Source organism: Neopelma chrysocephalum, unplaced genomic scaffold (assembly GCF_003984885.1).
Source record: "Neopelma chrysocephalum unplaced genomic scaffold, ASM398488v2 Primary Assembly neopelma1_45, whole genome shotgun sequence".
In the NCBI taxonomy this organism is placed as follows: Eukaryota; Metazoa; Chordata; class Aves; order Passeriformes; family Pipridae; genus Neopelma; species Neopelma chrysocephalum.
This window is the reverse complement of record NW_020897704.1, coordinates 3,198,207-3,210,294: the sequence shown is the minus strand read 5'-3', so window position 1 is coordinate 3,210,294 and position 12,088 is coordinate 3,198,207.

The following is a 12,088-nucleotide window of genomic DNA, read 5'->3' as shown; positions in this document are numbered from 1 at the left end:
GGATACTTTTACATGGAAATTTCAAAAAGGCTGGAAATAATACAGTAAATAAATGTACTAACCCATGCAACATATAATGGTGTGTTTTGTGTAGCAATCAATCACTTTTGTTACTGCTCTTCAGATGCTAGTGTTCAAGTAAATTTAACTTCCCTCACTTTCTCTAAGAGCTTGCCAGCATTTTAAATACCTATTTATAAGGTGTCACTGGCTGTCTTTTTCCCAGTCTTGTAAGCTGCTTTTGTGGCTAAGCTGGTGTGACACTGAGTAACTCAGGCTTCAATTAAACTAAAAGAAACTGAGCCACAAATAAATAAATACAATGGAAGCTCTGAAAAAAAAACAGGAGGAAAGAAAGAAATAAAGGAAAAATGATACAACAAAACCCTAAACCAAAACCAAGAGGAAAGCCAAGAGGACTCCTTTACTTTACTCTTTATCAGTTCAATATTTACCTATTGCATGTATAAGTGATTTTTTAATAAATAATAAATCAAAGACAGAAAACTTAAAAGTCAGAAGTAATTTATGAGTAAAAACTCTTAATAACAGGGACATTTAGGAGACAATTAAGAAAATACCAATTGGAAAAGATGAGTATTCTTTCACAGATTACAGAGTAGTCTTTCAAAATATTTCATCCAGTGTAATATCTCTACAAAAATTTTCAGGAAACAGATTCTTTAGAAAGCTTAAAAAGTGATACAGTAATAATATTCTAACTGTATATTAATAAGATGTTTAAAGTTCTTATACTAATAAATCGCCTTTCTACTGCAGTTGCAAGGAAAGGACCTTCAAGTCAGTGTTAAATGAATATCTGCAGGTGACAACTCTCATGGCACCAAGAGAGTTCTTTGCCTCTCTGGAAGAATGATCAAGTCTTCATACAGTGCAATAGTTGTCTTTTTGCTTGTTTATGCACAAATTTTTGATGAACTTGTGTTGGAGATAAACAAATGATCCCTCCCACCCTTTCTGCACTTTCCTTACACTGTTGGCTGTCCATGAGGCAGCAGTGCCTCAAGTGCCAGGGAGAGCAAGAACATGGCACTTGAGACTGCTTGATGAGCTGGGGCTGCCCTAGGAGACCAAACCTTCTGGCTGAGCTCCCCTGAGATGGTGATTGCCCCCTCCTCTGCTGCCCTTGAACACCTCTTCCAGAAGCTGTCACACCTGTCAGCATGCAGAGCCTTGCTGGGACCCAGTGCAAAGCACAGGCTGCTACATGGCCACTACAGGACATGCCAGCATTTGGGAACGGAGACAAGTAGGGTCCTGCTGGCTGAATTTCATGCCTAAGATATCAAACTTGCTGGTCTAACACTTGTAAGATTTCATCCGCATGTAAACTGGTGGCAAGCTAAGGATCTATCTCTGAGCAAATATGTGGGAAAAATTTGTAGTGAAATGGTTTAGAAAATGGAGACAACAGATTTTGGGAAATGCCCAGTCTCCTAGTGCCTCAGACCAGCCATCTGAAAAAAAACCCAAAAAACAATAGGATCCTTGGGAACTGGAGGATGGAGGATTTTGTGATCCTACTCCTAAGAGGCTGAGGGCAAGCTGGTCTAAAACCAAAAAGCAAAGAAGATGAACAAGGGAGCTAGCAAAAAACAGATAGGAAAGTGAACTTCAAAACTGATCTGTCTTGTTAGCACGTCTGATGGATTCATCACATTTCTATAAACATGTTTGATCTCAAAAAATTCTGTCAGAATAAGGTTACAATAAAAGAGATCTAGTGGTTTTTCTAGTAAGCAAGGCAAAGAATTGAAGAAAGAAATAGACAATATTTTTTCTGTATGGGTAGCTTGAACAAGGACCTAGTAAATTGTATTCTATTACTCACTGTGCCATGAAACTTCATGGGATGCCAGGCAAAAGAGTTGACTGAATTTTTCTGTGTCCCTACAGCCTACATACTACATACTTTTAACTTACATTTTGTATTTAATGAAACGCAGGTTGCAAAAACTCATGCATTTTAAATAAAGACAGAACCTTATTGTGTTCATTCTAGCATCTAGCTCAGTTATCTACTGGAAAGGTAATGGAAAAGTAGTGTTATAAAAATTGATGCCTTTGAAAAACTTCGGCATGTTAGCAAGTGATGAAAGCCATAAAAAGTACGTAAGGAAAATCTTATTTCTTTCTTCAGATCATAGTTTGGATACTGGGCAACATAGAAAAACCTGGTCTTAAAAACTTATTAGTAATAAAACGCAATGAAATATTAATCAATGATCTATCTCTCACGAACTTTCTATGATGTTGACTGAAGGAAAGACAGGCTATGTGGGAAAAAATGTGACCATATAAGAGAAGACTATATCAAAACACATAAGAATTAAGCTGTTTGGACTGCCATATATGTGAGATTTCATAACTTTTGAAAACACTTGGTGGTTGAAGTAGATGACCTGTAAAGGTCCCTTCCAACCCATACTGTCTATGATTCTACGACTCCATGATACCATTGCAATGTTGATTATGCTCAGGGAATGGCCTGAAGTTGTGTCAGAGGAGGTTTAGGTTGGATATTAGAAAAAGTTCTTCACCCAGAGGGTGGTTGGGCACTGGAACAGGCTCCCCAGAGAACTGATCACAGCACCAAACCCAACAGAGTTCAGGAAGCATTTGGGCAACACTCTCAGGCGTATGGTGTGACCCTTGAGGAGGGTCCTGTGTAGGGCCAGGAGTTGGACTTGGTGATCCCTATGGGTCTGTTCGAACCCAGCATATTCTGTGATTCTGTGATTTTCTGAATATCTGAGCATCACAAAAAAAAACCCAGAGAGAAAGTTCTAAGGACAAGTTACACACACACACATGCATATATCATGGCTAGGCTTCGCGAACGAAGATTTGGGAAGGGCTCTACCCATTTTTCATGCAAGCGCGTTGGTGGCTAAAAAGGCCAATACGAGAAAGGCAAGTCCGGTTGCAAAAGACACAGCAGAAAGACTCCTTAGATGGTATATTCTGCAAGGTTCGATTCTTTCTGCGTTGTCTTTTCTCCTCAAGAGTGATCCTGCGTGCCTTCTCAAAAGCATCAGCAGCGTTATAAATGGTCTGTCTCCAGGCCTCCCGATTAGAGGCCAGAGTGGACCAGTTATGGTGATCAATATGCCCGAGGCTGAGTTGTTGCTTCAGGGAGTCCTTGTATCTTTTCTTTGGAGCTCCTCTCTTGCGGCAGCCAGTGGCAAGTTCACCATAGAGCAGGATCTTAGGGAGGCGGTGGTCCTTCATCCTAGAGATGTGCCCTGCCCAACGCAGTTGCGTTCTCAGGAGCATGGCCTCAATACTTGTGATTGCTGCCTGTTCGAGAACAGATGTATTGGTCACATAGTCTGACCAATGGATGTTAAGGATTGTACGGAGGCAGCGTTGATGGAAGCGTTCTAGGAGACGCAGGTGGTGGCGGTAGATGACCCATGATTCGGAACCATATAAAAGAGTAGACAGCACTATGGCTCTGTAAACACTGATCTTGGTGCTTTTCTTCAAGTGTTTATTACGCCAAACTCGTTTATGGAGTTTTCCAAAAGCACTGTATGCCTTCGCTAACCTATTGTCTATCTCCCCATCAATCTTACCATCTGAGGAGATGAGGCTGCCTAGGTAATTAAACTGTTGGACTGAATTGAGTTCTGACTGGCCGATGGTGATGTGGGGACGGTGGGGGACTTCCTGAGGTGCAGGCTGATGGAGAACTTCTGTCTTCTTTAAGCTGACTTCCAGCCCAAAGAGCTCAGCAGCCTCTGCAAAACAGGATGTTAAACGCTGCAGAGCTGCTTCTGTGTGGGCAACAAGGGCGGCGTCATCAGCATAGAGCAGCTCCCGGACAAGATGGTTTAGGGTCTTAGTATGGGCCTTCAGTCGCCTTAGGTTGAATAGGCTTCCATCAGTACGATATCGAATGTAGATACCGTCCTGATCATCGAGGTCTGCCGAGGCCCTTTGAAGCATCATACTGAAAAAGACTGTGAATAGGGTAGGAGCGAGAACGCAGCCTTGTTTCACACCATTCTTTATTAGAAAGGGCTCAGAAAGTGTGTTGCCATATCTGACTTGGCCGTGCTGATCCTCATGAAGTGAGATGATCATTTTAAGGAACTTGGGGGGACAACCTAAACGTTCCAAAATCTGCCAAAGACCTTTTCTGCTCACAGTATCGAAAGCCTTGGTGAGGTCGACAAAGGTTACATAGAGACCTTTGTTCTGTTCCCTACACTTCTCTTGCAGTTGTCTGAGAACAAATATCATGTCTGTGGTGCTCCTGTTGGCTCTGAAGCCACACTGACTTTCAGGTAGAATTTCTTCTGCTATAGCGGGTATTAGTCTGTTCAGGAGTATTCTTGCCAAGATTTTGCCAGCAATGGAGAGCAGAGTAATACCACGGTAATTTGAACAGTCTGATTTAGTACCTTTCTTCTTATACAAGGTGATGATGACTGCATCACGAAGGTCTGAAGGTAGTTCGCCTAGTTCCCAACAGCGCACCACAAGCTCATGAAATTTAGCATGGAGTGCAAGGCCCCCATGTTTCCAGACTTCAGGTGGAATTCCATCAACCCCAGCTGCCTTGCCGATTTTCACCTGCTGTATGGCCTTGAGGGTTTCTCCTAGAGTGGGGGCAGTATCCAAATCGTATTTCACTGGTTGTTGTGTGATGGACTGAATTGCTGAGTCTTGTACTACACGGTTGGTACTGAAAAGAGTCTGAAAGTGTTCAGACCATCTATTCAGAATGGAGGTTTGATCTGTCAGAAGCGTTTGACCATCTGCACTGAGTAGTGGGCTTTGGACTTGGTATGTAGGCCCGTATGCTGTTTTCAGGGCCTCATAGAATCCTTTGTGATCCCCTGTATCTGCACATAGTTGAGTTTTTGCAGCTAGATCGGACCACCATTTGTTCTGGATGTCACGGAGTTTCTGTTGGAGCTTGCTGCAAGCAAGACGAAAGGCTGTTTTTCTAGCGTGACAGGAAGGCAGTGCAAGGTGAGCTTGGTGGGCGGTTCTCTTCTTCCTCAACAATTCCTGGATTTCTTGATTATTTTCATCAAACCAGTCCTTGTTCTTCTTGAGGGAGAACCCTAAGGATTCTTCAGAGGATTGCAGGATGCTACTTTTAATATGCTGCCAAATTGTTTCGGGAGAGGAAACTGCAGAATCTGTGGAATGGTTATCAAGCTTAGTTTGAAGGTTTGCCTGGAATCTTTCTCTTACTGTGGCTGATTGGAGATCGTTAACTTGGAGTCTTCTCCTTGGGATACTGCCCCTCTTGGGTTTGAATTTGAGATAAAGGTTGAGTTTACAGCGCACAAGCCGATGGTCTGTTTGACATTCTGCGCTGGGCATCACGCGGGTATGGAGGACATCGCGGACATCTCTCTGTCGCACCAAGACATAATCAATGAGGTGCCAATGCTTAGACCTGGGGTGCATCCAGGTTGTCTTCAGACTATTTTTCTGCTGAAAGATAGTATTGGTGATGGTGAACTGTTGCTCCGCACAGAATTCTAGCAGAAGTCGACCATTATCGTTGCAGTTTCCAACACCATGCTTGCCTAATACTCCTTTCCAGGCTTCAAAATTCTTACCTACTCTGGCGTTGAAATCACCAAGGATAATGATCTTATCATCTGCGGGCACCTTTTGGGTAAGACAGTGCAGGTCAGTGTAAAATTTATCTTTTTCGGCAGGGTCAGCTTGGAGAGTTGGGGCATATATACTGAAGATGACAACGTGTTGCTTGTTGTTTAGTGGAAGGCGTAGGGAGATAATGCGGTCAGAGTGACCTGTCGGCAGATTTTCGAGTTTAGGGACAATGGAGTTTTTGATCATGAAGCCGACACCTGAGAGATGTTTTTCGGTTCTGGGCTTACCTGACCAGAAGAGTGTGTAACCGGCACCATGTTCTCTGAGGCTGCCTTCCTCGTGAAGGCGAACTTCACTGAGAGCAGCAATGTCGATGTTGAGACGACCCAGTTCATGGGCAATTAGGGCAGAACGTCGCTCAGGACGACCACTATTGGCAGAATCGAGCATGGTTCTGATGTTCCAACATGCTAGAGTTAATTTGAGTACACCTTTGGAGGCAGGTGCATGCCTTTGACTTTTGCTCTTTGTGCGACCGCATTGGAAGAAGATGCCCGTCGGTCTGCGGTTAACCAACCGGGTGAAGGTGGAGATGAGCTTTGTTTAGGCCACCTTTTCTAGGCCCCTCTCCGAGTGGAGCAAGCAGTGCTGTCCTTGAAAAGGCTGCTTGGTCGTTCAGGGTGCTGCCCCAAGAGACTCTCATCTCCGTCAGTCTCAAATGACCAATATCCTGAACCGCCTGTATGCAGGGTTGAGTCTGCGGCTCCCAGTGCATCTTTCACCTACCGTTTCGACCCTCGCCCGTCGCTACAGGACTTTTTGCATGTGGGTAAAGCCTTCAAGCCTGCGCAATGGATTTTTTAGGTGAGATGCAGTATGCGCGGAACTGAACCCACCCTTTAATCCTGAGGTTCATCTGCCAGGGCCGAGCAAGCTTGGACGGTGGCAGCGAGGTCCTCAGGACGTAGGTTTGATTAGAGTGACCTTCTCTGAGATGGATGGCCTTCCAGGGCTAAGCGAGCTCCATCTGCCCGGGTTTGGGATGAGAGTTGTCCTTCTCCTAGGATGACTGCCAGAAGGCTAATGAGCTCATCCTGCCCAGGGATGTAGTTTATCTGGTCCTATGGTTTTGACCTGTCTGGCATGGGCGACCCTACCGAAGGCATGAACCCTCGCCAGCATAGCTCGCAACCACACAGGGGTACATAGGCTACGTTCCTGTTAGAACGATTTGGGCAAGTCTTTTACATGCATATATATATATATGTATATATATGTCACTATACAGATATACTGGACTTGATCATGAGTTCTGAATTTTTTCTCTTAGGGGAAAAATACTAATATATTTATGTATATAATTATATATGCTCATACATATATATATACACACTGTTATAGTGATATATATATATATATAACTGCACTGGTTTTGAAAAGAGGTTGGTGGGGTTTTCTGTTGTTATTGTTGAGGTTTTTTGTTTTTTGGTTGGTTTGTTGTTTTTTTATGTTATAGTGTGTGTATATATATGCACACAATATATAGAATAGTTGACAAATAATAGTCTGAGGTAACTAATTCCAAATGTGAGATTTAAGGGTAAAGTATACAGTAATAGTACTCATTAGGTGTATAGATGGCCAAAATCTTACAGCTATAGTATTTCTTCAAACAGTAGCGTGCTGTGCTCATTACATATTAGGAAGCATATAAAGTTCCTATAGTTATATACATATTGCTTCTCCTCAGATTCATGCTGTGTAACATCAGTAACTTCAGCTTACTTTAACTAATATAAATGAGGTTAGAATCCAGACTATGGTTGAAGTGCAGTCGTATTTTTCTTAGGGAAGTAAATATTTACTTATTTCTAAAAATCTATTTTTAGTAATTGAGAGAGGCAGTTTTACTCTCATCTGTAGGATAAAATGATTTATAAATCCTTAACATGAAAAGGGCTTGTGACCACAGCTTCCCCAAAGTAGGCTATAAAATTGGTTTTATTTGCTGACTCTTAGCTCTATGTTGTGTGCGTATGTGTCAGAGTCCCAAAGTTTTATATAACTTTGAAAGCACCTTGTCCTTGAAATTAAAAAGAACAAGTTTGGTTTCAATTTTCTTCTATTTTATTTCTGCTTTTCCCCTCCAACAAGCTAGTCAAATAGACTCTGCTGCATGAGTAAAACAGATGACAGATGAACACATTACACTCGATGTCCTTGGGCAAATTTCGTTGACTTTAAATAGTATCTAGCACTTCATGACAGAAAATCATTTCCATTTTAGAACTTTACCAACTGAAATAACAAAGGAAAGGTAGCCCAATAGTGGTTCACTAAATACACAGTAAGAAACGCTTCAAAATATGTCCTTGTCTGAAGTCTTTCATGTATCATTTAATAATCTGAGAAACTGATTGAATTACAGTTAATAGTAAAATATTACTTCTATACTTTTAATATCGAAAAAAGTCTTGTGTTCCCTCTCCCACTGAACTATGCAGTAACATGCTAACTAGGACTGTTCACATTTTGTTGGCCTGAGAGAACAAATTTAAGGATCTGCCACAGAGTATTGCTCTAAAACTAATGGTAATTCAGTCAGTACTCACATTATATTAATGACCTATATATATTTCGCTATTGGGGTATAAAAAGAATGGAATTTCCATTCCTTTTTCTTTTCAGCAAAGTTCTTGCAATGTGAGTTATTTTATCCAATCAAAGTTTGGAAGTATAGCCTTTCGTATGTGATGTATGAAGGATGCTGTAAATTGTTACGTAATGTTATACTTGTAGCTGGTTTATGAAAATGAAACAATTTTCAGCCATTATCGAAATACTTCTTCCTCATGTTGTCCATCTTCAAATACAAACCTTATCTCACTTAAATTAAGTAGGTGTCTGCATCCAAGAAAGTCACTTCTGGACCCTTTAAAGTTACTGAAGAGAACAAGCTCTTTTTAGGTATGACTCATCTGATAGGTGAATACATTCAGATGATATTACATTCATTTAATCCTAAAGTGTCTTCCTGTTCCCACTGACTATAAAGCAACTTCAGATGACAGGTTCAGACACAGCAGCCTATATTTTAGTCTCTCCATTTGGTAAGATTAATCCTGTTAAAAATGTCCACTTTCCATCTACAGGGTCAGTCACAAAGAGCCAGTACAACCTGAAGAGGGAAATAGATGCTGAAAATCAAGCTGGTGGTACCTACCTGGAATTCTCTGCTCTGCCTGTTGATGGAAACTGTTTAAAAAGTGTATGCTGCTTTAGATTGTCTGTCCTATCACCAGCTAAGACAATCACCAATATTCATGTGGCTGGATTTTAGTGTTCTGAATCCTCACAGAGAGAACAGTTTAAAGCTCTGCCCTTTTTGACTAGTGAGCAATGAATTCTCAATGTGCTTTTCCCAGATAATGCTTAACTTATTATAGATTAGAAACAATATCACATGTGTTTGCATGAATAGAAAATCAAATAATGATCAAAAGTCATTAGTTCTGTCAGATAATCTTTTCAAAGAAATGTTAAAAAGTATTGATCTGTTGGAAAATGATCAATAAATGTTGTAAAAAGTGAGAGAATATAATTAAATAAAAAGGAATTATGGAATACTTTCTGATCTGCAAAATATCTGTAAAGTCAAGTTTTCCAGACATTTGAACATTTAAATTAAGTATGCTTATGATGTAAAACACTTAGCTTTACATACATTATTTTGAAGTTACTGCTGCACATTCTTAAAAACAAAATTAACCATATGCTGACATGTCCTTTTGAACAGAGACAGTTTATCTATTTGATATGTGAGTAGAGTGGAAAAAATATACATGAAAACATCACAATACACATAACCAAATTTTTTACAGGGTCAAAATAAATCTCCATTATAAAGTATCAGGTCTTTTATAACCTATACCAATAGACATTAAGAAATATTTAAATATTTAGAGGTGACCATTGGACAACTGTTTAAGAAGTAATTTCTCAGTGAAAATGTCATTGTTCTGGCTCCCATACCTAATCTAATGCAGTGTAAAATAAAATGGATAAAATATACAATTAAATTATTCTGAATGCAAAATAAACATTTTTTTTTATTTCTGTTTTGAACATACAGACAATGAGCACACATTCTGTTAATTTTTATGGAATGAATAGAAATTTGAAAAAAGAATCTATGAAAACTAGATGTAAAGTAGATTGCTTTTTAGTACTTGGATGGCGTCAGATAATTTTCAATGCATCAGAAAATGTGAGAAAACAATGCTACCTCAGTGAAGTCAACTCTTCTGCTAAGAAGCAAACAGGAGAGCATTTAGCCTACTGTGCATAATACACAATAAAAGTTTATCTCAATTGACAGGACAGTTTCTCCATACAGAGCATGCCTTTACATTTCCTGTGTTTTGAGATTCTCATGGAATAATCCACACATAGTTACGGTGGTGGAACACTTCAAACTTGGCACATCAGCTTCAGTCTTTCAATTGTAGATATATTTTGGTATAAAAGATATGTGTCATCTTGTTCTTCAAAGAAACAGTTGTTTCTTTAAATATAATAAAAAGTGTTGAATGACAAAGGCAGAAACTTCCAGCATGTTCTTTGATTTTGTTGTGAACAGATCAAAGACTTTATCTCATATTCTACGAATTAATTTTTTCATTGCATCTACATAAACATACAAATTATACTTGTTTTGATGATAAATACACCTATTATATCCTTGTATTTTTGCACTGAGAATATAATTTCCAAGCAACATTACAAAAATTATTTTATTTACATCTAATTCTTCCTCTGTTTTTCAATGTGGAGGATAATATGGATACACATACCCAACAAACATCCTTATGTATACGTGTGTGTGTGTATATATTTGCATATAAGGAAACTGTTTTATTCCTATATATAGGGACATGGTCAAAACATGACACGGAACAACTTTGAACTTCATGTATTTTAAATCCAGGCACAGGCTTGATTTTACAGATTGAAGTTACCTCAGGCCTAAAGTCATAACCTAAACCTCTCCAATATCCTGACTTCTTTCCTCATTTCAGTACCTCTTTTTAGAGGTTGATGTAAGTCCACTTAACATAGTTCACATAACATGCAAAACTGAGGCAGCGAAGAGGCACAGTTCCTAGGTCATCTGCTTTCCACTGCTAATGTTTCTTTCTAGAACTAGAGAGCCTGGTTGTCAAAAAAAATTCTCAAATCTTTGTTTCAAATGAAATGTAAGTGTTCAAGTGTATGAGAAGAATAAAAGAACAAATAGTGAAGGACTATATGGTAGTTTATTTTCTGAACATTCAGACTTTCAACCCTCTGAATTCCTATCACAATACATTCATAGAAGCTTTGCAAAATGGCTCTTTCTGTCAGTAGTGGAATCAGTACTTTAGTTACTGCAGGTTTTGTTTCTTTACACAGAGGTTCTGTATGGATACTCAAAAGGCTACTGTAGCTTTTTCTGTCTTATAGCATTGCCTTTGAACATTAGTGGATCTCTTCTTGGTATTTAGCTGCTAGTTCTCACAAAAATTACTAATATCTAGTCTTTTTCTTTTTTTTCTGTGACCTACATTATTCTGAAAAAAATGGTTCAAACTGGTCAAAGGTTCAAAAACATTTGGTTTTTTTAGTGTGGTTTGTGGTTGTTTTATCTTTGCTTTGGTTTTGGGTGCTTTGGGAGGGGGTAATTTGTTTTGGTTTTCTTTCAACAAAAGAGTATGCCAATGTGTTATATAAAATTATTTATTTACCAAGAGGTGGGTGGGGAGGCAAGGACAGACAGAGAGCCAATCCCCATAAAAACAAAGAAAAAATGTTCACTATTATTGCTGATGTTCTAAAAGTACCACCACTTTCCTTAAAAGTCTAGTGTGCTCATAGCACAAAGATGAATTTAGAGATTTCATTTCTAGAATCTGCAGAGACTTCTTAGTCACCAGTGAAATGTTTTAAATTACATAGATAGGCATAGAATCTCTTCTTTTCTAAAAGCAATATTTTGACAATATTTTGAGGCCCATTATAATAAATCTGATTTTATTCCTGGATTACCCCCTACCAAAGGTCCAAATAAAGATGTTCACACTGTTGCAGGCCTGGAGATTCCTGCGTATCTGACTTATTCATCTTAAGCTCATTCACATGCAGTCCTCAATTGATTTTATTTTATAAACAATACCAAAATATTTTAAATTTTTAATCAGAATTCTTTAGAAAATCATTCAGAGTGGGACTCTCCAGAGATATGACCTAGATTTGGGTCATAACATATGGTAGAATGGGATGAGTTGCTGAAGCTGTTTCTACTGAAGCTGAAAAAATAGGTAAAGAGGCACTGTCTATCTCTCTGAGCCTACTCCTCCCTTCCAAAATAACCATAAAGGAGACTGGGGAATATTCATACCACAAATGGGATGTTGTATAACCATCTTCCACCTGGATCCCTAACATT